Source organism: Cyprinus carpio, chromosome B6, assembly GCF_018340385.1.
Source record: "Cyprinus carpio isolate SPL01 chromosome B6, ASM1834038v1, whole genome shotgun sequence".
Lineage (NCBI taxonomy): Eukaryota > Metazoa > Chordata > Actinopteri > Cypriniformes > Cyprinidae > Cyprinus > Cyprinus carpio.
In genome coordinates, this window is record NC_056602.1 from 4,027,913 (window position 1) to 4,055,667 (window position 27,755).

Genomic DNA, 27,755 nt, shown 5'->3' on the forward strand with positions numbered 1-27,755 from the left:
TGAAATAGTCCATCTCCTGTTGTCCTCTCACATCAAAATCCACACATATTTGTTTAGAACTGTTTTGGCTCATGCTTGATCTGTGCATATTTCGCGCCTGATTCAGACTATTTGGAATTTTTGATGTTTTAAATGTAAATTTAATTTTTATTGGTATAGTATTTTTGTTTTAGTTTATGTTTTTAGTTTGATTTTGATTTTGATTTTCATTTTCATTCACTTTGGACTCTCATTCTGATGACACCCATTCACTGTCAGAGGAACCAGTGGTGAACCAGTTGTGAGCAAGTGATATAACGCTAAATTTCTCCAAATTTTTGGATGAACTATTCCTTTAACATAATTTCAGTAGGTTTTTGAGAACAATTTGTGATAACTTTAAATGTAACAAATAATGCTTAACAGATCAGTAATTAATATACATTTTTAAGGTACACAAATAATCTGTTATAAATTGCATCATATTGTTTGAAAATGAAAACTACTGCACTTGCTTAAAAAAATAATTACATTCTTTGTTACATTTATGCACAGCCATGCATCTTATATATTATGCAGCAAATGTGAAAATGGGTGGGTTCACAGGAGGAGCTCTGGATATTAGTGTTCCTCTGGATGGCAGCAGATGACTCACATGAATGGAGCTGATGCACATAATTACATTTCTTGTCTTTTACAGCAAACCCATGCAGTCGTCACACATATCCAGTGATTCTCAGTCATTCTGTATGGCATCCCTTTATTGCATGTGGATCTAACACAGAGAAGAGGCTGTGAAGACTGTCATGTTCTTCTGATCTTCATCATTCAGCTGCTGATTTTTGGTTGGACTCGAGCCTGTACTGTACTGAAATTAGAGCTGTTTCACACAGTAAGTGCACATTTTGCTTGCATTAGCTGTTATAATTCAGTTATATATTAGTTCAGATAAATGAGACTTATGAGAAAATAATTTTTTTTTTTTTTTTGTTATTACACTTTTGAAACATGAAATTTTAAATGTTAATGGTAAGTTTTGAGTATTTAGGGTGGAAATTAAATATGCAGACACAGGTTGCATACTTTGAATGAGGCAATGTATGTGATGCAAATGAGAATAAAGTTATAAATTTTTTATATTGTGTATGCATCTGCTTGTCTCTCTTCTACTGTAGTGATGATACGGCTGTGTGTAAGCTGGCTGGTTTTTCTGTTGGGAATGCAGCTTGTTTTGGCTCAGCTGGGCAAACTTGATGATGCTGCTGATGACGATGTTGATTTAGAAGACAAGAGAAATGGAAGAAACAAAAATAAACCAATCACCTCTAATGTCATCCCAAAAAACAATGGTAAATATTTCTTGCTGTTCCGCACGACACAGCAAACATAAGCAGGTGGCTTGTAAAATACCGTATTTGCCTTTTATATTAAAAAGCCCATTTGGCTTCAACTAAGCACAAGTAAGGTTTTGGTCCAGGTGTTATGAGATCATTACAACAGATTTCATTCAAGCATCTGTAAGACAGGCGCAGGGTATGGTTCATATGGGTAATTTTTTTTTAATTGAGATTTGTACATCACCTGAGTGAGGTAGCTGAATAAATAAGCTTTCCATTGATGTATGGTTTGTTAGGATAGGACATTATTTGGTATACAACTATTTGAAAATCTGGGGAAAAAAATCAAAATACAGAAAAAATCTCCTTTAAAGTTGTCCAAATGAAGTTCTTAGCAATGCATATTACTAATCAAAAATTAAGTGTTGATATATGTAAGGTAGCAAATTTACAAAATATCCTCATGGAACATGATCTTTAATTAATATCCTAATGATTTTTAGCATAAAAGAAAAATCAATACTTTTGACCCATACAATGTATTGTTTGCTATTGCTACAAATATACCCCAGCAACTTATGACTGGTTTTGTGCTCCAGGGTCACATATGTGAAGTTTGCTGCCTTACGGTCTGCTCTGCTTTCCAGGGCTTCTGAATTTGATCTAAACTCTGCTCACTGTCCTGGGGCAGATTTGCTCTTTGACATGTTTCTTCTTCATCATAAATGTGATTTACTGAAGACTGGGGTCATATCAGCTGGTTCACATTTACTATTACCTTTTTTTTTTTTTTGGGCAATTTACATTATTTATGTATTACATAAACAGTTATCAAAGGATTAAAGTCAAATAGGAGTCACAGACTGTACTTTAGTGTAAAAAAACACACTCATACCTCACTTAAAGAAATAGTTCAACCCAAAAAAATCTATTTACTAAAAATGTTGTCCCAAACTCATATGCTGCAGGGTTAGTTTAGTATCACTGATTTACTATTATAGTTTTTGTTTATATTTTGAATTAATTAGATTTTAAGGTAATCATTTTCAATTGTTTATTGTGTGGTTTTGCTATTTTTAATGTCTGCATACCTTTTTTTCTTTCTTTTTTTAAGTTTTAGTACTTTTACTATTTTAATATGAAAATGCAATGTTGCTTTGTAGTGTAAAGTGTAAAGATTTTATATTTAATTTAAGTTATTTTATTTTTTCTAATGCTTTTATTTTTAGTTTTTGTTAACATTAAGCCTTGCATGCTGTTATTTTTTTCTGTAGGCCACAAAGATATATTTTTTAAGAATCTTCAGAAAACCTTATCACTTAAACTCTTAAATTCAAAAACAGTACATATTTGCAGCAGTCAGTATGAAAAAATGCAATGCAGACACAATGCAAAAAGACAGTAAAATACTATAAAACTCAAATCAATATGACACCAGAAGTCAAGGTTAATGTAAATGATGTTTGGTCAAAATACATACAAGAAACAAAGATGCTTGAAATTATTATTGATGTCCATTCTGAAGCTTTAACATAGGTTTGAATTTATATCTTTGGGTCAATGTTTAATCCTTTTTTCTTTTTTTTCCATCTTTTAGATATGGACTGTAATTTGGAACTGGCATTTTTGGTGGACAGTTCAGAAAGTGCCAAAGACAACCATGCTCAAGAGAGGCATTTTGTTTCTGATCTCGTTAGCCGGATCCGAAACATCCGTCTCCAAACTGGACAGGGCTTGAAATTCAGAACTGCTCTGCTTCAGTACAGCAGTCATGTGATCATCGAACAGTCCTTCAAAGATTGGAGGGGCATGCCCACCTTCCAGGACCACATCGGGCCCATGCCTTACATAGGGCATGGTACCTACACCACCTACGCCATCACTAACCTCACACGCATCTATCTGGAGGAGTCTGGCCCTGACAGCGTGAAGGTGGCCATTCTGCTGTATGACGGTGTGTCGCATCCCAAGAATCCCGATATCTTCTCTGCTTTAGCTGATGCTAAGAACCAAGGGATTAAATTCTTCACAGTGGGTTTCACATCCGCTGCCAATGTGGAACAGCTGCGGCTCCTGGCCAGTCCTCCGGCTGCCCGCTACGTACACAACCTACAGGACAAGGGTGTCGTGGACAAGATTGTCAAAGAGATTGTAAGTAGTGTTTTCCCATAGGAAATAATAATCTTGTGTCAAATGTTTTTTGATAGACATAAACGAGAGCAAATGGAAATTTTGTCCTGCTAGACCCCAGAAATCTAATGTGTTTCATTAAAGGGATAGTTCACCCAAAAATGGAAATTCTGTCATCATTAAGACTTTCGTTCAACTTTGGAACACAAATGATATTTTAATATTTTAATGAAAATTTATCTGAGAGATTTCTGTCCCGCCATTAATAGTCTACAGTACTACTTTTTCACTTTAAAAGGTCTTAACATCTTGAGTCTGATCAGAAAATTTGGACTAAACTGCTCAATTCACATGGATTAGTTTTATTGTCTCTTTCTGAACATTTTGAAGCATCAAAGTGGTAATTGCATAGAGTTTCAATGGCGTGATCGAAATCTCTCAGATTTTATTAAAATATCTTAATTTGTGTTCTAAAGATGAACGAAAGTCTTACAGGTGTGGAACGAGAAGCTCATAGCCCAAGTTGCTTGAAGTCCAGTGTTAAGTTTCCACAGCCTGTGATGATTTGGGGTGCAATGTCATGTGCTAGTGTTGGTCCATTGTGTTTTTTGAAAATCAAAGTCACTGCACCTGTTTACCAAGAATTTTTGGAGCACTTCATGCTTCCTTCTGCTGACCAGCTTTTTGCTCATAAACATTGCAATTTTCTGTGATATCTGTTGATTCCGACTGCCCAAAATCTGAAGACTTTGACTTTCTGCAACACAAATAAACTTTTGCAGACTGAAGATTGAAGCAAAAATCTATGCAAAAGTTGTGTAGTGTATTCCAGCCATAAACTGATCACAGAGGCATTAATTTTATAGTTCCTTATGTATACTGAATATTAGCTGTTGTCTCATTTGTGCCTATTTTTATTTCTCCTGAGGAATGTTTGAAGAAACATCAGAAAAAAAAAAAATGTCATGAAAGAAGAACTTCTGAGCAAAAAATGTTCCCTCAGGATTGTCCAAACAAAGAAGTTTAAGATTGCAGTGTTAAGACAAGAGTTGTGAAAACTAATTTTTGGTTCTTGGGGACAAACATTGAAGTGTAGAAATTATGAAGTTCAGATGCTTGTGAAGGCCCAAATGAAGGACTTATATGTCTTGAGGGATCACAGATTAAGTGGGGCATGTGTGTGTTTGTGGGTTTGTTAGGGTGTGGTTATGGACTTTGTGCAGTTATGGAAAATGGTCCGTCTTTTCTTAATCAATAAGTTTATTATGAATTTCTTCAACAGGACATTAAGGGCACAGTGACTAAATGCTTTCTGAAACACACCTTACCTTAAGATAAAGGTGATTTAAGAAGTTGTCTACTGTATTAGAGCATTGTATTGTGGACCATGGTGTGCTTGTCAGCAAGTGATGCGAGTACAAGTCTGGCTCGTATAATTTCCTGAACCCGTTCTCACTTTGTTGCCTGATAAAAGTGATACAAAGCATGCCTGCAAAAAAAGCTTGGTGCCAACACCTGATCAAGTGTGTCTCACAATGCATGTAAGATGCATGTCATGTCTCTCTGTGAGACTCCAGCCGTCTATTTCATCACACTTTTATGTTTTATTAACAAATTTGGGAGGAGCACGATCAGATAATCAACCAATTTGGCACAGGTGTAACCCGTTTAGCTAATCATCCTAACTAGCACAATACGTATATATACACAGCCTACTTACCTCCATCCAACAAAAGTTTTCTGGCATTCCTCCTTCACCTCAACTCCTCACGCTTAATCTATTTTCATCCCGTACTAGGGATAGTGGGAGTTCTCTGGGTTCGGGTTGTAGTCTGGACTCGGAGCCCTCCCCCAGGACAGCACGCCAAAATATACTTACTATTTGCTCAGATTAGATGTAAGGGTGAACTCGTGAAAAATCCTTCAACTGATTCTTTTGGCTCTGGCTATTGGTTTTAGCTTTGTTTCCTATTAGTGGACAGGAACTTAGTGTGTGTGCAGTTGTATAAACTTACAGAATGTATTTAATGTGGTGAGCTGAGCTCCGTGTCTCACAGCATCTGCACATGGATGGGGAAACTTTTATGACTGAATATGTTATCCAGCGCTGCTGTCTCCTGCTAGATGTTCCCTTGTGCTTCTCTGATAATAGAAAACAGCAGATCACAGGAGAGACATCCAAGCCTGTGACATCACACCCGCCAAAAATCCAGCGTTTGATGATTTTAAGTGTTCTTTCAGACTAGACAACCCTGGTTTTAGTGTTTTAAACTGATGGCTTTGTCAAGATTTACTTTAGTCTGGATTAGCAAAATTTCTCTTTACAAATATTGGAGGTTGGAGATTATTTTTTCGTCTTTTCTTATGAAAAATGCTAAGAATAAAGAGACATTCTTTAGAAGTTAAATACATTTTTTAGAAGTATTTGGTATACAAGATATTCTTAACTATGTTTTAAAGGTAGAAAATAAAATGTCAGTTAAGAAGAATATTATTCTTAAGAATGTCTTGTGAATGTTCTGGCCCCTTCTACTGTTGGTCTTGACCGTTTTTCTTAGGGCTAGTTGACAACCTTGGCCAAGTTGGTTGTCAGTCAACCACACTACCAGTTTATGGGACTGAGGTTGACCTGGTAAATCGTGATTGTGCTGGTTAGAGCTGATAGACTACTTTGACTAAACTAGTTTAGACCTCGCTGAGCTACTAGACCCGTTTGATCACTTTTTTCCAGTCAGAATGGCTGATTTTTGCTCAGTGGTTGGGCAAAAGAGTGATATCTGTAACAGACGTTTGTGGTGGGTAGATCCAAATTCTGAGGGTAAAAATACTCCAGCTTATTCTGATTTTAGGTATACTTTCTCAGGTATTGAATGCTAATAGATCTGGTATTGGTCTGCTTGACCAGTTAGATTTTATTTAGAGTTAGAGCAGAATAACAGTAAATGGATTGCAGTATTTGCACAGTGATCATCTGTTTCTCATTGACTTTGTGCTGGGTCAGAGCTTTAGGGTACTATGAGCAGCATGATCCTGCATGCAGGATGAATAACTCACCGAGCCTTCTGCACGCTAGCTGCTCTGGAAAGACTGTTGATGCAGGTGCTTGTCAATGAGACAAGAAAAGCACAATCAAGAGCTTTAATCACAGGCTAGGAGCATTCAAATTGCATGCAACATTGTCATCTTCTCTGCTGCTCGACTGTCTCATCCGCTGTAGTTACATCTGTTAATCAACTGCTCGTTCAAGCTAAGCATGGTGTTGCTCATCGCACACGTTTTCGGTTAAATAAAACATGCATACTTCCAATGTGTCATTATGTCAACTGTGTGCTGTTTGCAATCAAGATGAAATTACTTAATGTGCTGCATTTAAATTTTCTTTGTTCTTCTGAGTGCCTGTGATTCCCAGATTACGGCATTTGTCTATGATCACTGACCTTAAACTTGATCTTTCATCCAAGGAATGTTGTTGGCAATGTGTCTCTCTTTCTGTTTTTCTCATTCATATACATATTATGCAAATGCAAGCACACTAAATGAGAAACATCTAAAAAAGGCAGACTTTCTTCAAGTAGCCTTTTGTGTATTGAGAAAAGACCAAATACGGGACCTTTCAGTTTTCTAAAAGTCGGTTTGGACATTTATACACGTATAGACTGTGTGAGGTCTCTTATAATTTTTGTACATTTTTCTTGTAAATTCACCTTTTTCACTTTTTTTCCTTCTAGACTGAGGTGGCTAATGAAGTGGTAAGTGTTTGACTGGCAGAATTCATTTAGGACACTTATGAGTGACATTATTTGTTGTGACTAAAGCAGTGTCTGTGTGTGTCCAACAGTGCCCTCTTTCCCCAAAATGCACTTGTGAGAAAGGAGAGCGAGGACCCAGTGGACCACCTGTAAGTGTCACACATTCATTAAACACTTTCCAGCCCCTCACATGGTGTTTCAAAAAAGCATAATGTAATATAATTTCAGATATTTTGTCTTTCCCCATGTTTTAACAAATGCCCACCAGACTGATCAAAGTGGCCTCATTGATCAAAGCGGAACATGCAAGAATTTTACAATTGTATAATTATTGATGCTTATGTCATACTAAACCTGTTTGCTATTATTTTTTCGTTTCTCATTTTTTGTAGCACCCCCACACAGCTGTTGTCCATACAGTGACAGTTTATAATCATATCTGTCAATCTCAAAAAAGGAGCATAAAGTGGAAATTTTTTAAAAAAGCATCATAAAATCAATAGACTTTTTGCATTTTGATGAAACCACATTGAATTTGATTTGGTGGAGAGAAGTTGTTTGAATATTGCCGTAAAATAAATAATTTAGATATTGAATTTATTTTTTTTTTTTTTTAAAGAAAACGGATTCACTGCTATTATAAATGAATAAAATTTCAGGCTATTAATAAAATCTTATAAATTTATTATTGTAAAGAATTTTTGTTGTCTTGAAGGGAACACATAAACATAATTAAATAATAATAAAAAAAGTTATACCACTTTAACCAGTTTTCTTTGTCTAGAAACCGTTGACATGGCAGAATCTGAATCATTAGTAAATTAACACTCTTTCTCTGAAAACCACAGGGTAAAAAGGGTCGTCCTGGAGAAGATGGAAGTCCAGGAACTAAAGGACACAAGGTCAAAGTTATTTTAAATTACCGCTCATGCTTGTCATCATTTATTGTGTTACCCTCTAAAATGAGACACACTTCCTGCAGGGAGAGAGCGGATTCAGCGGTCCTCCTGGACGAGACGGGACAGAGGTGAACCTGTCCAGAACAAGGCCTAAAGTCACTCTATTTAACATTATCTGCTTGTGTAATTGCTCTTTCTCAACATGTGTTCTGTATTGATTATTAGGGGAAACCTGGATACAAAGGAGAAAAGGTAAAATGATGCATCATAAACTGATTTACAAATTAACGGTTGTGCTAGCAATGCCATATCATGGTTAGATTAAAAAAAAATATTATATTGCATTAAATGCAATATAAGTCGCTTTGAATAAAAGCATCTGCCAAATGTTTAAATGTAAACAAATACAAATATTATGTCTTATATGCAATCCTTAATGGTGCAGTTTTTTTTTTTTTTTTTTTTTTTTTTTTTTTTTTGTATGTTGTACTGACTGATGTTACAATGTTTTTAACTGTTAATATAGAATATTAAATTTAAAATAGTATAATATTATTTTTTAAAAAATTGTAATATATGAAGAATATATATATATATATATATATATATATATATATATATATATATATATATATATATAATTTTTTTTTTTTTTTTTTTTTTTTTTTTTTTTTTAGGGTGAGCGAGGGGAGTGTGGGACACCAGGAGTCAAAGGAGACAGAGTGAGTGACACTTCAGATCTACAGTTCATGTAGGCCTATGGTAACATGCTGTATTTTTAACTGACTGAATCTGATTCTTTAAAGGGTCCGGAGGGTCCTGTTGGTAACAGAGGAAGCAGAGGACTGCAGGTTTGTCTTTAAATGTCATTTATGAAAATGCAAAACATGCATTTTTCTCTTTTTCATTAGTAGTTTACTTTATTACTCCGTTATGTTTCTCTGCAGGGTTTGCCTGGACCTAATGGAGACATTGGCCCTGAGGGCCCACCAGGCAAAAAAGTGAGTTTGATTCAACAATGTCTGCTTTCAAATACAGTAAAGCAGCATTTTTTTCTTCTTCTAGAAAGCAGGTAGACAATTACACTCTTTAAAATAAAGATTACAAAAGAGGCTTTTCACAGTGATGTCACAGAGGAACCATTTTTAAATGATCTTAAATAATCACAAAGCACCTTTTTCCAATTTAAAGAACCTTTTGTGAGATGGAAGTGTTTGTTAATGGATGTTAAATGTTCTTCACAGAACAATCAATGCCAGTAAAGTACCTTTATTTTTAAGTGTGTGGGGAATGTTTGAAACAACCTAATGCCAAAAAAACATTCTTCCATGTTCTTGTGTAATAGAAATATTTCTGCAGACCTTAATGCCCTGTATGGGCTTGCAGTGTGCTGCCATGCTAAAAAAAATTACTTTAAAAGCATTCTTGGAAAGAATTCATCAGGCTGGTTATTTTTAATATGAATCGATTTTGACACTCAAAAAGCTCATCTAGTTCCCTGTCAATGCTGATATGCATCTGTGTGCTACTAAAGAGAACTCAGAACTTAATTATTTTTCTGGAATGTTCTTTTTTCCTGTACCGATGGCTATCATCTGAGCAACAGATTAATGTCTAGGCTTGCATGCTTGTTTTTCACCACAAATCAGTATTTCTGTCTTTGACAGGTAAAGGTGTTCTGCCTAATGTGTCTGAACACAGTAATTGCTGTCTTTGCTTAAATATGTCTGACATGAGCCATGTGTCTTCAGAGACCCCCGGTTTCATCTGCCCAATGAAAGAATACATGCAGACATGTGCCTAATGGCCCGATATATCATAATAGTGAAATTATTTTTATAACATCATGGTTATTGTGATTTTTCCATTTAACGGATGCTGATATTCAAAGCATTCCCTTAAAGGTTAAGTCTTCGTTAAAGCAGCACATGTTTATTTTAGTGCCCATATTAACACAGGCTTGATGACAAGCAGACTAAATGTATATTCAGTGAATCTGACTGAATCCAGATGATGTAGGCAGTTTATTGCTGTACTTTGAGTTTTGGGATTCTTTCCATGTAGATTAATAACCATTTAGATGTAAATGTGATCCACTCTTCACCCTCATGGTGCTCCAAAAACATAATGAAAAAGGTCTCGAAATGTGTTTTTAAAAAGTTGAACTTCTTTTAACTTGAGCACTGCCTATTTGAATGGGGGACACTGCAAAAGACATGAAACATGAATGCAACAGTCAAACCCGTCTGTCTAGCATGTGTTTGTATATAATAACAATGGGAAAGTAATGCAGTGGAGTTGAAAATGCATTCTATGTGAACAGCCCCTAAGAATGTTGATCATTCGATTGTCTTATCCAGATTGCGTAGTACTGGTGTGTCTAATTTAACCTTATATTGTTTTTTTTATTTATCTATCTATCAGATCCCAATATGTTAAGATTGATCAACAATTATCCGAGTCATTAACTATTAATAAAGGGGTCCCTCAGGGCTCTGTGTTGGCTTCCTGTTTTCAAACCCTGTTTTTTTAGTTTACATTAATAATATTTCTCAGGTTATCTGTAGTCAGAAAACCTATATTGACTTATATGAAGATTATACTATTTTTATGCTGTAGGATCGTCAAATGAGGAAGTTTTAGAACAGGCACAGGATAGTTTTAATAATGTTCAAGAGGCTTTTAATGACTTAAATCTAATTTAAAAAAAGTTTTCTATGTTTGTAAAAAATGTTTGTTTGTTTGTTTCTCAGGAGATATTAATTCTCTTGCCAGGCTGTTGTTGGAAATAAGAATGTGTTTTTAATTGACTTGCCTGGTTAAATAAAGGTTAAATACAAAATAAAATTCTTTAACAATAATCTTTTTGTTGCCTTTCTCTCATTATCAGTCATCAAATTCCAATGTATTGATTTAATAGTACATTAATTTAAATACATATGGATATATTGAATAAAATATCTAAAAAGGAAGTTTTAAATAGTCTTAAATAGTGTTTTTAAATACCTTTACAAGAAAAAGAAAAAAAGAGTACTAACTAAATGCTTCCATATGAAAAAGAAATGTATTCAAGTGTGCTATTAGTATACTTATTTTAACCTAAAAAATAGGGAAGTATGCTTTTAGTGACATTTGAGTATACTTGACTTATACTTACAATAAGTCTAAATATATTTGAACTATATTTGTGCTTCTAGAATCTGTGTTTTCATTTTTGTACGGTAGAGGGCGCTAGTGCACATCTTCTAACATTATGGAATAAAATGTCAACCGATGAAGAGGTAATAATTACAGTCAAGCTTCTGGGTGCTGATCGACTCCATCTACATTTTGATTATCATTCTGAATCAAATTCATAGTCTATTTTCAGCTTTTTGTTCAAAATGTTATTTCTTTATTTTTTAATGAAACTTACCCACATTAAAGTGTTTAAAAAAAGAATGCATGAAGCTAGAATAAAATGTTTTTGTTTACAACAAAAATACCCTCTTCATTCTTTGGATGTTTTGTATGTTCAGATATTCATATAACAAAATATATACAAATTAAAACCTAAATATGGACATAGTAGTATACTTAAAGTATGATGTAAAGTTCACTTAAAGAAAACTTATGAATATACTTGCAGTATAAAACTACTAAACTAGTAGTTTACTGAGACTATACTTCAAAGAGTACAAAGTATTTAATTAGTAAACTTTCAGTATACCTATAAGTTCACTTTTAGTATAATTGCAGTACAAACTACAAACATAGAGGTAAACTAGTTGTGTACTCAAAGTTTGCTACTGTTACACTTAAAGTATACTTTTATATACTAGAAAGTGGGCCAATTTAGTCCCAAGGAGTACTGGAACAGTACACTTACAAGTATACTACTAAAACACTGATATTTGTATACTTGCTACATAAAGTATACTTAAAAATATACTTAAACTTTTCTTAAGTATACTTAATGAAACAAACTTGAAGTATACTACTTTTTGGTAAGGGTTGTCTAATGGGGTCTTTTCAATATGGCAGAGAGGTATAGAGAGCAGTGAGTTCAGAGATTGCACTTCAATATTAAATTTGTTATTATTGTTCTCAATGGTTCTGCATCTTTAGGGCGAGAGAGGTTTTCCCGGACCGCCAGGAATACAGGGCGAGACTGGCTTTGGGCTTCCTGGACCAAAGGTTGGCTTTTATATGGAAACTCTGAGATCAGGAACCCAGTGAACTCATATCTGTGATCATAACGTGTGTTTTTTAAATCTGTAGGGTGATGTGGGGTTTCAGGGCAGAACGGGTCCTCCCGGGCCTCCTGGGCTTGGCGAGCCGGGCCAACCGGTAATTATTCTCACACTCGTTGCTATTGACATTGAATACATTGTCATATTAACCTCTATAATCTTGTTTACTCTGAAGGGGCCACAGGGGCCGCAGGGTTTGCCAGGAGAGAAGGGCCCTCCAGGAGAGGGTTTACCAGGACCAAAGGTAAACTTGTCATTGCACACAGTTCATCATTTTCAGAATGCAGTGTGTGTGAGTCATATCAAGGTTATGAGGCGGTTTAATATGTTTTTTTTTATTCAAGCTGTGTCTTGTGTGCAAGGTTTATATCAAAGAAACTTTGAAATGTCTGAACTTTGTAACCTCTGACCTCAATTAATTTTCTGAGTGATCCAGCATTCTTTCATCTGTTTTTATTCAACAGAGGAACATAATTGGGCTGTTGTTTGACGCTGTATCTGAAAAATGCAGGGTGTGTCAGATATATTTATGCAAAGCACCTTAAAGTGCTTTCAGTAAATGTGTTGCGTGGGAATCAAACCCATGACTGTGCCGTTGCTAGCAATGTGTTTTACCAACTGAGCTTTAGAGGTTTGTTGACACAGTGCAGAATGAGATTTTAAATTGTGTCTACTAAAACACCCTGGCAGATATCCAGATAATGTACAATGGAAAAAAAATTGATGTTGAAGGTGTTTCTTTGAACCAGTTTGAACTCAAATTGCTTTTAAATTTCACAAATAATTACAAAGTAACAAAAAGTAACTGTGAATAAAACATAATTTTTAAGGAGAAAGACTAAAATAGTATTTTCTTTTAAAAAATGTATTTTAAAAAAACTGGTAAAAAACATTTTTTTACAGTTTAGCATCATTGCAGAGTATTTCTTCAGAAGCTGTTATGCATTATGCATAATGTCCTAATGGTTCTAAAATTAGCTTAATTTTTTTCTCTACAAATATTGCTTTTTCTTTTGATCTTAGGGTGAATTGTGACCTACACATTTTTGTGACATTCACCAGGATAAACAATAAAAACAACAAAAATATATGAAAATGGGATGGCAATTCATGATATAAATATGTTGGTTTAAACTTTTGCCTTTTACAGGGTGAGAGGGGTCTGGAGGGGCAGAGAGGGCCCAGAGGACTAGAAGGTCCTAGCATTAGAGGAGACAAGGTAAAACATTCAGATCGATTAAATGAAATTAGATTTTTAAGTGAACTAATCACTTTCTTTTTTGAGCTCAGATCTCATGAGCAGGTTGATTATACCCTAAAGCTGCTCTATAGGTTTAGTTTTCTTTCAAAACAGAAATGTTCTTAGCTCTGAAAAGTTTCAGTTGTGACTATTTGCATAATTTGCTTTATTATATCATTCTCTGTGGCTTTGTGAAGGAACATGTCACAGCATGCAGTGCAATCTGTACTCAGCCTGTGGCCAAGATAGGAATATCAACTCTGTATCTATTACACATTCCAAATCCTTTTAATAACTAGATTGTACATGAGTGGACAGAATTGCTTATGTTTGACTCTGAGGTGTGTAATTGCAATAATATATTTGTGTTTATTGTCTTAAGGTGATATTGGTCCTCCTGGTCTTCAAGGACCAGTGGGGCTTCCTGGAGCAGGGATCCAAGGAGAGAAGGTGCTGACAAGCTTATGATCTGAGCATGATGTAAAAATGTACATCCATGCATTGTAGGATATGCTTGTTTTAGGGTGTGGAAGGACCACGTGGACCCCCGGGAAGCAGAGGCCCACCGGGTGAGGGCTACCCTGGACCAAAGGCAAGAGCTTCCCATCATGCTATAACCAATGTCACAACTCCAAATAGTAAAACGGTTGGATAAACGTTGTCTGATAACTTATTAAATCATCTGAATGTTTACAAATGTGCTTTTGAAGGTGATCAAGGTTTACCAGGTGAGATCGGTGCACCAGGAGAGAGAGGAGCAGGAGAACCGGGAGCTAAAGTAAGTCATCTTCACTTTACTCTTAATTAAAAGCCAACATGAATCAGAATTCACTCTACTTTCTTAATTCACACTCTTGCTCTCATGCTTGATTCATCAGTTAACGTTCTTTCAGAGAAAAAAGTTATCAAAATGTAATTTTTTTTTTCTTTCTCCCCAATTTTTTATATACAGACAAAATTAAAAACAAACAATCATAAAGAGAGAAAACATTGTCTGCACTTTTTTCCTTTTTACACATTTCTTTCCCACATATAACTAAATGAGGAAAGAGACAAGGAGAATAATAAAAATAAATAAATAGACATAGCCACCCCCCACCCTAAGAACCCCCCAGGAGGATTAGAAAATATAAGACAAACAGTCTTTGTATACAATTATACTAATAAGATGCATATAATAAAAAAGAGAGAGAAAAAAGAAAAGGAAAAAACTTTTAATGTTTGATTTTTATGTTAAAGTTATTTCTGATTAAAAATTTTTTTTATCAAAATGTAATTTTTATGATCCAATCAAGTCTCATTCAACATTTTTTTCGATATAGTAAGATTATACGATATAGTAAGAATGTAAGTTCATGTTGACATGATAGAAGCAGAAATAAAATATAATAAATATTAGATAAAAAAAATTGCAGAATTTTAAGATGAAGCACTAAAATTACTGGAGATGAATAAAACTAAAACTGAACAAAAGCTAAAATTTAAACAAAATCAAATTAAACCTAAATGACAATATTAAAAAAATGAATAAATTAAAAATTAAATGAAAAAACACTACAATAAAAATGAACAGAAAAAAATGAAAACAGAGGACACAAAAAAATTAAGTTAATTCAACATACTATTAAAAACTTATAGTATATAAATGATGTTAAAAAATAACTGCTACATGTGTAAAATCATTAAATTCTTTCTGATCACAGAAGTTTTGCTGGTTAAATTAGTTAAGCATCCTACTGAAAACACCAGGTCATAGCAACCTATTAGCAACTTCGACCAGCTAGAAACCATATAAAACTAGCACCACTTTTTTCCCCATAATTTGAATGATTAATTAATGATTTATATTTGAATTATTCTGTGAGGGGAACCTGGTGCTCCAGGGTTATCAGGATTACCAGGTGTACCAGGTGAAGATGGCGCTTCAGGACAGAAGGTACCAGGCACACTTTAATCTCTTGAATCATTTCAGCAAAGACTAAGTTAGCATCAGCACCTTAGAAAAGGCCACACGCATTCATCACTGTGTGTATTTCAGGGAGAAACAGGAGCCCCTGGGTTGAGGGGCCCTGAAGGAACAGCAGGAGTGGGCATCCAGGGTGAAAAAGTATCTCTTTCACTTTTCTCTCATGTTTTCTCAAATGTTAAACTTTATAAAATCATCTTAAAAACCTATCAAATGAAAACTGAAGTTTTGAGAGTGAGATTTCCATGCATGTCAATCTTCTAACTTCCTGTTTCATTGGGGTCTTTAACTGTGAACCCCAACTTGATGCTAATTGATGTAGTGTTTTGTTAATGTAATATTGTTTAGGGTGATCAGGGTCATAGGGGAATCCGTGGGTTAGCAGGGCCACCTGGAATAGCCGGACCCTCAGGGTCAAAGGTGAGTGCCTAATTCTCAGCTGTGAATCTTACATTTTTTGTCTTTTGCTACATAGACATTATAGAACAAATGATATAAAATTTCCTTCTGTTCTTTATTAATGTCTTTGTAGGGAGAGCCTGGCACCCCTGGGAGACTGGGATTACCTGGACTACCGGGACGTGCTATAACAGGACCAAAAGTAACAGCTTTTCTATTGCAATATGGAAATAAAAGTTTTTGGTATTTGTAATATAAAACAAAAAAAGTTAGTTTTCACAAGCCACTTTCTGACTATTTTTCCAACACACTATTTCCGTTTAATACTGCAAAGCTGCTTTGACACAATCTGCATCGTAAAAAGCGCTATATAATTAATGATGACTTGACTTGACTTTTGGACCCCACAATATATGTGCAAAAACCCTTAAAATGCACATTATGTCTGTAAAAATGAATTGTAATGTTTCATTGTAGGGTGATGTAGGCCTGCCAGGTCCATCTGGTCCAGTAGGAGAGACGGGATATGGACTTCCTGGACCAAAGGTTAATTTAATTCTTAATTATTGTTAATACTCTAAAATAAACCCATGTTATTAATCTGTTGTCAGTTTTGATTAAACATCAATGGATTGCTCATGCTTTGTTTCTCAGGGTGATCGTGGTGACCCAGGTCCTCCTGGTCTAAGTGGACCAAAAGGGGATGGCTATCCTGGTCCCTTAGTGAGTAAAAAAAGGGCTCTTATTAAAAACCATTCATGATCGTGACATCATTCTGTAATGAAGTTCTTGTAATTCACCATGAAGACATATTTTGTTGTTGCTGTGTGTGTTATTTGTTTGCAGGGGCCTCCTGGTCTTCCTGGTCTTCCAGGAGAACCTGGTCCAGAGGGCAAAGGGATACCTGGACCAAAGGTAGGACTGTTCTTATGTGTCACCTAAAGCAGATCACCTGTATACTAATGTTATCATCAGATTAGGTGTAAACACAGGTATTTCATCATGACTGTGTCTCAGGGTGATATTGGCTTCAGAGGTTTACCGGGCCCACCTGGACCTCCAGGGGAAGGACTACAAGGACCACCTGTATGTCACCAAACACAGACGCATGTTAATGATGTCATATCTAAGCTCTTGTCAATCTCATTCAGCCCTTCTTAGCCTTGATTTAAGACAAATTATGAACACATCCATGAGAGCTCCTCACCATATTACAAAAGGAAACATTTGTGTGCGTGTGTTAAAGAACACATTGAAAAGTCTTCACAGTTGCACCAAAAAGTTTTGAATATTATGTTAAAATAATATTTACACTACCATTCTAAGGTTCTTTTTTTTTTAAGAAGAAGAAGTACTTCTATTTAGCAAAGACACTAAGACTTATATAATTTTCTAAAACGTTTATTTTATTTATTTATTTTGAACTTTCTATTCATCAGACAACCCTGAGAAACAATGTACCACTCTTTTCAACATTGATAATAATCAGAAATGTTTCTTAAGCAGCAAATCAGCATATTAAAATGATTTCTGAAGGATCATGTGACACTGAAGTCTTGTGTTGTGTTGTTGTGATTAAAATCTTGATTTGGTGAATGTATTATATTTTTTTTTTGTATTTATTTAGATAGAAGTTATTTTAAATTGTAATAATATTTCAGAATTTTCCTGTTTTTACTGTATTTTTATCAAATAAATGGAGCCTTGGTGAGCAGAAGAGACTTCTTTCTGGAACAAAAATATCTAACAACAAACATTTTAACGTTGGAGTATATTATGTAATTTTATATTACAAAAAATTGAAGTGGCATCTGCAAACAGATGTGGCTAATTGTTTCCACAATTAATAATTTAAAATGTTTTATCTTGCCATTTTTTTTTAAATTGGCACTTAACTAATGCAATGCCATGTTCAGACAAGTGTGGCTTATGTATCCAAATACTTTTGGGATAAAACACTTTTATTATCATATTATCTGTAAAGTATTTCTTCTAATATCTGTGATCCCTGTAAGACATGGGATCTCTGTTTCCCTGAATGAACTTCTCATGGAATACATGCCATTCCTCAAAGGCTTCATCAATTACCACATCATCTTAACACCACATTTATCATCGTACTGTATCCATGATCGTATATCACACACACACACACACACCTGCTCCAAATCTTTTACATATGTGTCCAACAAATCCCGATAATTTAATCCAGTAACATAAACGTCATTCCAGATGTTCCAGTGCTGCTTTCCCTTACCAAAAAGTAGTATACTTCAAGTGTATTTTATTAAGTATACTTCAGTAAAGTTCAAGTATATTTTTAAGTGTGCTTTATTTTGTTTTTTTAGTATTTTTTGTGTTTTTTTTGTATACTTGTAAGTGTACTCTTTCAATACTCCTTGGGACTAAATTGGCCCACTTTCTAGTATATAAAAGTATACTTTTAAGTATAATTTAAGTATAACAGTAGCAAACTGTTGAGTACACAAATAGTTTACCTCTATGTTTGTAGTTTGAACTGCAATTATACTAAAAGTGAACTTATAGGTATACTGATAGTTTACTAATTAAATACTTTGTACACTTTGAAGTATAGTCTCAGTAAACTAGTTTAGTAGTTTTATACTGCAAGTATACTCATAAGTTTTCTTTAAGTGAACTTTAAGTATACTACTATGTCCATATTTAGGTTTTAATTTGTTTATATTTTGTTATATGAATATCTGAACATACAAAACATACAAAGAAAGAACAGAGTATCTGCTTGTAAACAAAAACATTTTATTCTAGCTTCATGCATTCTTTTTTTAAACACTTTAATGTGGGTAAGTTTCATTAAAAAATAAAGAAATAACATTTTGAACAAAAAGCTGAAAATAGACTATGAATTGGATTCAGAATGATAATCGAAATGTAGATGGAGTCGATCAACACCCCAAATCTTGACTGTAATTATTACCTCTTCATCAGTCGACATTTTATTCCATAATGTTACAGTTTTGATGCTGTTTCATGTCAGATGATCGTGTTAGATTACATGTGTTAGAATCTGTTGCTTCTTTTTCTTCTTAACTTGTGTTTATTTTGGAAATTCTGTACAGAACATGTGTACTAACACTCTACCGTATAACAATGAAAACACGGATTCTAGGAGCACAAGTATAGTTCAAATATATTTAGACTTTTTTATAACTCAAGTATACTTAAATGTCATTTTAAGTACATAAAGCCCATTTCTGAGAAGTACATAAAAAGTAAACTAAAAGCATACTTTCCTATTTTTAGTTTAAAAGAAGTATACTAATAGCACACTTGAATAAATTTCTTTTTCGTAAGGGTTTATCTCAGCACCAATGAATCTGAACGTGTTTTCCCTCTTTGATTTGTGTTAATAATCTCTCTGTAAACAAAACAGGGCAACATGGGAAGACCAGGACCTCCTGGACCGACTGGGCCACCAGGACAAGGCCTACAGGGTCCAAAGGTGCAAAGACACTGGCATATACAAATCATAAAGAGTTGACCATGCATATATAACAGCACAATCTTGTACACTATTGCAGGGTGATCAGGGGTCACAGGGTGTGAGCGGGCCAAGAGGACCTCCTGGAGAAGGAATGCCCGGGTCAAAGGTCTCAGGTTTTGTTATATATTCTGTGTTGTGATTGAATGTTCATACAATGTATTAATATTAATCCCATTTGTGGTTTTCAGGGGGATCGTGGAGGTCAGGGTGAGAGGGGGATGAAGGGGGTTAAAGGTGATATGGGAGATCCTGGCATTCCTGGACAAACAGTTAGTAAACTAACCTTAATCATTAACAGAGTTTCTGCCTGTATGAAGTATTTCAAATCAGTCATAATGCATATGAGTTTCTATTTCATTTAGGCTGCAGCCTAGATAGTAGGCAGAAAGGTAATTTGGAAAAATATGGTGGGGTGCAATGAAATAAATGATCTGGTTTAACAGCATGCAATGAAATACACATCCCAATAAAATGCATAAAAAATCCAATGTTTAAAACAATTGTAGTAAAAAGGAAAAATTAAGAACAACAGAAATCAGTAAGAACTTCTCGCCATTAAAATAAAAGCAAACATTTCAATGTGTGCCACATAGGCAAATATCTCTGTGATGTAATTTTCCTTTTTTGTATATTTTGAGATGAATTATAACTCCCTTACTCATATGTTTCAGGGTAGAGCAGGAATCAAAGGAGAATCTGGACTAACGGTGTGTCTTTAACATCTTTCACATCATATTACAGCATTCAAATCATAATATGCCTTTTATTCATATATGCATTTCATATGCATTTTAACGACTCAAATGATGTTTGTCTTCTAGAGGGACGAGATAATCCGAATGATCCGGGAGATTTGTGGTATGTATATCCCACATTACATTTGAACATAATTTGCTTTATATACTGTTCAAAATGTTGGGTTTGTGTGTACAATTTTTTTTATTTTTTATGTTTTCTAATTGAGGTCTTGTATGCACACCAAGACTGCATTTATTTGATCAAAATGACAGAAAAAAACATAGTTTAAAATAACAGTCTTATACTGTCATATATTTTAAAATATAATTTTTTCCTGTGACACAAAGCTGAATTTCCAGCATCATTGCTCCAGTCTTCAGTGTCACATGATCCTTTAGAAATCATTCTAATATGCTGATTTGCTGCTCAAGAAACATTTCTTATTATTATCAATGTTGAAAACAGTGCTTCATGTTTTTCTAGAAATGTGATGCATTTTCTCAGTATTTTTTAATAAATAGAAGGTTCAATAGAACAGCATTGATTTGAAATAGTAATCTTTAACATCCTAACTGTTATTGTCACCTTTAATCCGTTTGTTAAATAGAACATCATTGATTTGAATTAGTAATTTTTATCATTTTAATGTATTAATGTTTTATTCAAAGCATCTAATTTTTTGAATGGTTGTATGTTAATTTCATTAAATTTTTGTATTGTATTTTGTTAAGTTCATTAAATGTCCTGTGATGTTTTCATGGAGCTGGTGTTTGTGATTGACAGCTCTGAAAGCGTCGGGCCTGATAACTTTGAGATCATCAAGGACTTTGTGGCCGCATTAGTGGACAGACTCACCGTGGGCCGTAATGCCACCCGAGTCGGTCTCGTTTTGTACAGCTTAGAGGTCCAGCTTGAGTTCAACCTCGCTCGCTACATGACCAAACAAGATGTCAAACAAGCGATACGCAGGACATTTCACTACATCGGCGAGGGAACATACACCGGCTCTGCCATCCGCAAAGCAACTCAGGAAGCGTTTTACAGCGCAAGGACTGGGGTGAGGAAGGTTGCCATTGTCATCACAGACGGACAAACAGATAAACGGGAGCCTGTGAAGCTGGAAATCGCTGTCAGGGAGGCGCATGCAGCTAATATTGAGATGTACGCTCTAGGGATTGTTAACATTAGTGATCCGACACAGGAAGAGTTTCTCCAGGAGCTCAATCTTATTGCGTCGGACCCTGACAGTGAGCACATGTTCTACATAGACCACTTCAACACCTTGCCAGGTAATAGAGTCAATAGATCCTGAGGCTGAATGCCAGTTCACATATTTCTAATATATGAATGTACTTCTCTGGTGATGGCAAGATGCATATGTTCTATTGTTGTTAAGGCATGATGCGTGTTGATTTCTGTTCACATTTTTATTGTACTTCTCTGCAGTGGAGGTATGCAATAAGCCACCTGCACAGATGCTTTTTCCCCCCCACCGCGCAGAAGCGCCTGGTTTATTTATGGCATGTTAACCAGCAGGGGCATGTTTTTTAACATAGCTTTTCATTAATTGATTGCAATGCTAAAAAGTCAAGACATTTTACATTAACCTTAATATATTAAATATGCCAAATATTTGCATTTTTGTATAAGCAGAACTGCACTTCGACATCTAAAGTTCTAAAGAACATCTAAAGAATTTTTAAAATTTTAAATTTATATAGATAATAGATTTTGATGCAGCAGTAATTCTTTATAATAGTGTTAATGAGTTTAGATTTTGATTTATTTTTAATGCCTGAATTATTTTTGATTATTTTTGATTTTTTAATTTTGATTTATTACTGATTTTTTAAAAAACTGCTATATATGTTTCTCAATTTTGGGTTTTTTGTAAAAAATAAAAGACCTGTACAGTTGTTTGTTTTTTGAGGTTTGTATTTGAAGATCTGAAGTTATATATGTTTATCTTTATTTGTTTATAATTTTTTTTAAAAAATGTATATTCATTGTTTTACTTTTGTATATACATATTTTTGAATAAAAGTATTAATATCTTTAAAACATCACTGACCCCAAACTTTTGAATGGTACAAAAGATTTCTATTTTAAATAAATGGTATACTTTTACATTTTTTATTCATCAAAGAATCCTCAAAAAAGTATCACAGGTTCCAAAAAATATTAAGCAACTGTTTCCAACATGGATAATAAATCAGCATATTAGAATGATTTCTGAAGGATCATGTGACACTGAAGACTGGAGAAATTATGCTGAAAATTCAGCTTTGCATCACATGAATAAATTACATTTTGAAGTATATTAAAATAGAAAACCATAATTTTAAATTGTAATAATATTTCACAATATTTCTGTTTTTTTTTCTGCATTTTTAATCAAGTAAATTCATCCTGGATGAATATATAAGACTTCTTTAAAAAAACGTAATAATCTTACTGATCCCAAACTTTTGAATGGCAGAGTAAATATTAATATCAATAAAATATAGTTTATATATTTAATAATAATAATAGTTGGCTTTTTTATTTATTTATTTATTTAAATAAATCAAATGATAGGCTTAATCTGGAATTGATCAGATATTTACATTTGGGTAGAATTAAATATCTAATATTGTTTTTCTCTCTTTTTAATTCACTCTTATACAGCTCTGGAGTCCAAACTGGTCAATCAGCTCTGTGAGGATGAAAATGGAGCACTTATCTTCAGTCACATTAATGGTTTTGAAAACGGATATGGCATTAATGGCAACCGCATCAATGGTAACGGCAGGTACAGTTATGGCACCAATGTAAATGAAGTCCACAGAGAGAATACGGGAACACACACGGGGATGAACACTGTCACTCATGAGAGCGGGAGAGGAGACACGTTTGCTCCAACAGCTGGTCCAGTCATTAATGAGGTTAGTGCACTGATGGTCTCAACAGTGACCAGACACTTTCTTGGTGGCCTTGATTTAGTAATATAGATAATGAATGATTTTTTTTATTTGTGTTCGACTTTGATTTTGAGTGTTTTTCACATTTCAAATGATCACTCGGGAGGTTAAACGTGTACCTGAGACACTAGACACAAACACTTCAGAGCAGAGCAGCGGTAGAAGAGATACTCCAACAGTCACTGGGACATCCACACACAGCAGACCTTCATCAGGGAAAACATCATCATCATCATCAACGTCAACAAATGTGAACACGTCGACGTCAGTGCGGTATATACCAGCACCACGACCACCATTACCTAAAGGTAAAGACATAACACACTCACTAATGCATGACAAAATACACTACTGTTCAAAAGTTATGGATCTATAAGATTTGTATTTATTTATTTATTTTGAAAGAAGTGAATGCGTATAATTAGCAAAGATGTATTAAATTAATCAAAAGTGACAGTAAAGACTTAAATATTATTACAAAAGAGTTTTCTGCAAAAACAGCAAGCAGCACAACTGTTTTCAACATTGATATTAATCAGAAGTGTTTCTGAACCAGCAAATCAGTATATTAGAACGATTTCTGAAGGATCATATGACACTGAAGACTGGAATAACGATGCTGAAATTCAGCTTTGATCACAGGAATAAATTAATAACATTTTAAAAATATGCATATTACAATAGAAAACATCTATAAACATTTGCTGAAGGAGGGAACGGAGACGGCACTCCGGTATTGACCGATGAAATGGGAGTCTACTTCGAGTGTAACTAAATGAGCCAATGCACATTGGCATGTGATGATTGCATCCACCGCTGATCACAGCGCACGTATAATTAGGCAGCAGGTACAACGTATGCTCTCGCTGAGCCGGTGACCTGGCCGCTCAGCGGGGGTACAGCAGCTGTGGCGACGGGACATCTCAGCTCCCTCCTTCAGGGAACGAGGGTTACATACTTAACCGAGACTCATTCCCTTTCAGTTGGTCACTCTCTACGTCATTGACCGACAAATTGGGATCCCTAACAAAGTGCCACGGATGCTGCCCTTTCCAGTGTCCTGGGGCTCGCAACAAGGAGACCAGTCACTGTTGTCGTTGCACTGCCCACTCAGTGAGATTGGATAACACTGGGAAATAGGGATGTGCAACAGCAATCAAGTACTCAGCCGTGAAAGTGACCATCGATCATCAAAACGATGATAGTGGAAAAAAATATATATATATTTTTACTAATTGGTTATAGCAGCACTTTGGGCGGCACCCTGAGCTCTGACTGTTTTGCTTGCAACAGCATGCGGTCCAAAGTATAGACGTGAGAAGAGAGAACCATGGCTTTAAAGTCATGTAGTGATGTCTGGGTTAGCTACATACATATCTGATTAATTTAATATAGGATGCATTGGGATATTAAAGGTGCAATAGGTGATTTGGTTCAAAAACACTTTTTGTTATGCTGGTTGAAAGTCTCTTCTCATCTCGATAGCAATCAATAAGTTAAGTGGTTGTGACGAGTGGGGCGGGGCCGAGAGCCGTGGGAACGGAGCGAGGCCGGTGGAGTGATTGGGAAATGAGCGACACCTGCTCCACTCACCGGTCTCGAGTCCCACGGAGGAGATCGGGAGGATACAAAAGAGGAGCGACGACAGTGAAGGACGAGAGAGGACCAGGCCTGGGTTTATTTTTTATTTTGTGTTGTGCGCGGTTTGAGTTTTTGTTTTGTGTTTGTTTGTGAGCGCGGCGGTTCCCGCCTCGCTTTCCCGTCATTATGGGGCTGTCGCGTGTGTTCTAAATGTATAATTTTGTATTCTGTTTGTTTGTTCTTTTGAACCGACTTGCTTGTCAGTCTACCTCTGCGCATGTCAGCCAGATTGCAGCCAGGATGAGAGATGGCACTCCTGGGGACAACCATCGTGGTTCTCCATTGCATGATGCCACTGAGGACAGGGTGCATTGAACCGAAGCTTGTGACCATGGTGGAGTTTGGTTGACCCAGAGACAGTGCAGTGAACTTTATTGGTGGTTTGTTGGACAATAGACAGTGCAGTGACCTTCATCCATGGCATGTTGGACACTGGCAGCTTTTTGGCATGTTGGACACTGGCAGCTTTTCCACAGGCCACATAAGAACTGCCGGTCAGGGCCAACAAGTACCTACAGGCCCGGTAGGGTAGGGAGAGGTTGTTCCGTATACACGCTACCGCACCATCAATGGTGGTGAGGAAGAATGAGCCACCTAGCCGGTTTCTGGCAGTGAAAGGTGCCCTCCGCAACCTGATAAGCTCATCATGCTCCTCCGGGAAGAAAGGCACCAGGTTGGGGCCCTGAGAACCAGCTGGAGCCTCCCCAATTCCTCACCGCCCCTTTGGCTTTTTCCAGGAGGAACACTAGATCTAGGCAGAGGCGCTGGAACCCCGCCTCTTTGCAGGCAACTCCGGGACGGTCATTCTCCCGCAATGAGAGCATGACTCATCCACAAAAGCTGCCTCAGCGTGCTTAACGGCCAGACACATGAAGCAGCGATCGTGACCATCACCCGGCACCAGGTAACGACCATATCCAGAAACCTGTGAATGATCTTTTAAGATTTGCTCTTTTAATGTGCTGAAGCGCACAGGGGAGATGGCTGCCTGTAACACAAACAGGGGGTAGTGCAGCCTGATGTGTGCAACCCACTTGACACGGGAAACCACCGCCACTGAAGCGCCGTACCGCCAACACCAAGAGCTCCAAAAAGCTTGCTGAATTTGTTCAGTCTTCTACTCTCAGTAGATTAGTCAGGAGCAGAACGATGTGATCACTCGGCTACGAATCAAAAAGCTGAGTATGCGTTGCACCTGCTGCCTAATTATACTAGTGCTGCAATCAGCGGCAGCTGGATGCAATCATCGCATGCCAATGTGCATTGGCTCATGTAGTTACACTCAAAATAGACTGGTCTCTCTAATTAAGATCCAAATTTTTCGGTCAACACCAACATGACATCGAGAGTGACCGACTGAAAGGGAACTACAGTGACCAAGAGGGGACATTATACACATGATAAAGTCAGCATTTGAATGAAGTTTATCATGAATAAATATTACATAAAGTACATAAAAGAAAAATAGGCCTACAAGAAAACATTTTTATCCATCCCACAGTCTTGTAAATCCATTTGCTGATTGTCTTTTTCTGTAATATTTTGTATATTATCATTATTATTAATTTTAGACTATTTGTATTGGTTATAATGTATACTGGGGGGGGGGCATCACTATAAATTGATTACAAGGGACTACAAATAAAGCATTTTAGTCATTTTATGACATTTACTTTTTTACTTATTTAAAAGTGCAAAGTCTGCTGCACATGCATGCACAGGATGTGTGATATCACATGCATTCCAGATCATCTTGTCATCATTAATTAATTTAAATTCTTTTATTTAAATGTCTGATGAACAAAAAAAAATCTATAGTTGAAGATTCACATTAATAAAAACCAAGTAACCTAGTGAAATATCTGTTGATTTTATTCACCAGACAAGATATGAAAAGTATGTAATCTTGTAAACCCTTTTTTTTAATATATGTTCAGAAGTTGTATCTCTGGACCCCCGTTGTGATCTGCTCCTGGATCAGGGCCCTTGTCGGGACTATAACATCCGCTGGTACTACGACCGGCAGGCCAACGCCTGCGCTCAGTTCTGGTACGGAGGCTGTGACGGGAACCGTAACCGCTTTGACACAGAAGAAGAGTGCAAAAAGACATGTGTTGCTGTGAGAGCAGGTAAAATACACACTTGAATTAAACCTTTCTTTAGTAAATGAAAATGGACACCAGTTCCTTCCATATAGTCAAATTCTTAATTCCTTTCTTTGCATTTAGGAGGCTGATATCCATTATGGATACTTTTCCCTTTGTCTGCAATTCCTTACACTCCAATATGATGGACCTGCACTGAAATACACAAAGCATTTGAAAAATTGGTAGGACAGGAGATTTCATTGAGAGTAGCTAGTTGATGAAGCACAGTACTTTTCATATCACAACCTGCAGAACTGTGAAGAAGCAATGCCGTAATATTGTACACTTATAGTTACACAACATTCTTGAATTGGCATTAATGTAATAAATGAAATGTAATCTTGATTTTGAGAACTAATGTTGTCAGTATCAGTGTAATAAAGCTTGTCATTTTGTATCTTGTACTTTTTGTAATAAAATATTTTGTACTTGGATAAATGGCCTGGCTGTTACGCTGTCAACAAATCCAGATGTTCTGTAATCTCATGTTCACTAAATCAGCATGTTTTGTGCTGGTTATAGTAGAGTTATAATGAGGTAGCATGGCATATGTTCTGCGGTGACTTTGAGGTTACACACTGCCATCCTTAGAGAGAAATTGTGCAGTATTTTGATATGGGGCAGCTGTGGCCTAATGGTTAGAGATTTGGACTTGTAACCAGAAGGTCGCAGGTTCGAGTCTCGGTGCTTGCAGGTTGTGTGTGGGAGGGAGTGAATGACAGCGCTCTCTTCAACCCTCATGCCCATGGCTGAAGTGCCCTTGAGCAAGGCACTGAACCCCCAGTTGCTCCCGGGCGCTGGATATAGCTGCC

The 27,755-nt window shown here is 35.9% G+C and overlaps 1 pseudogene; it reads left to right on the forward strand.

Moving 5' to 3' along the window:
* The first annotated feature begins 627 nt into the window (after nt 1-627).
* Nucleotides 628-27,500, forward strand: LOC109048281 (annotated as a pseudogene).
* The last annotated feature ends 255 nt before the right edge of the window (nt 27,501-27,755 follow it).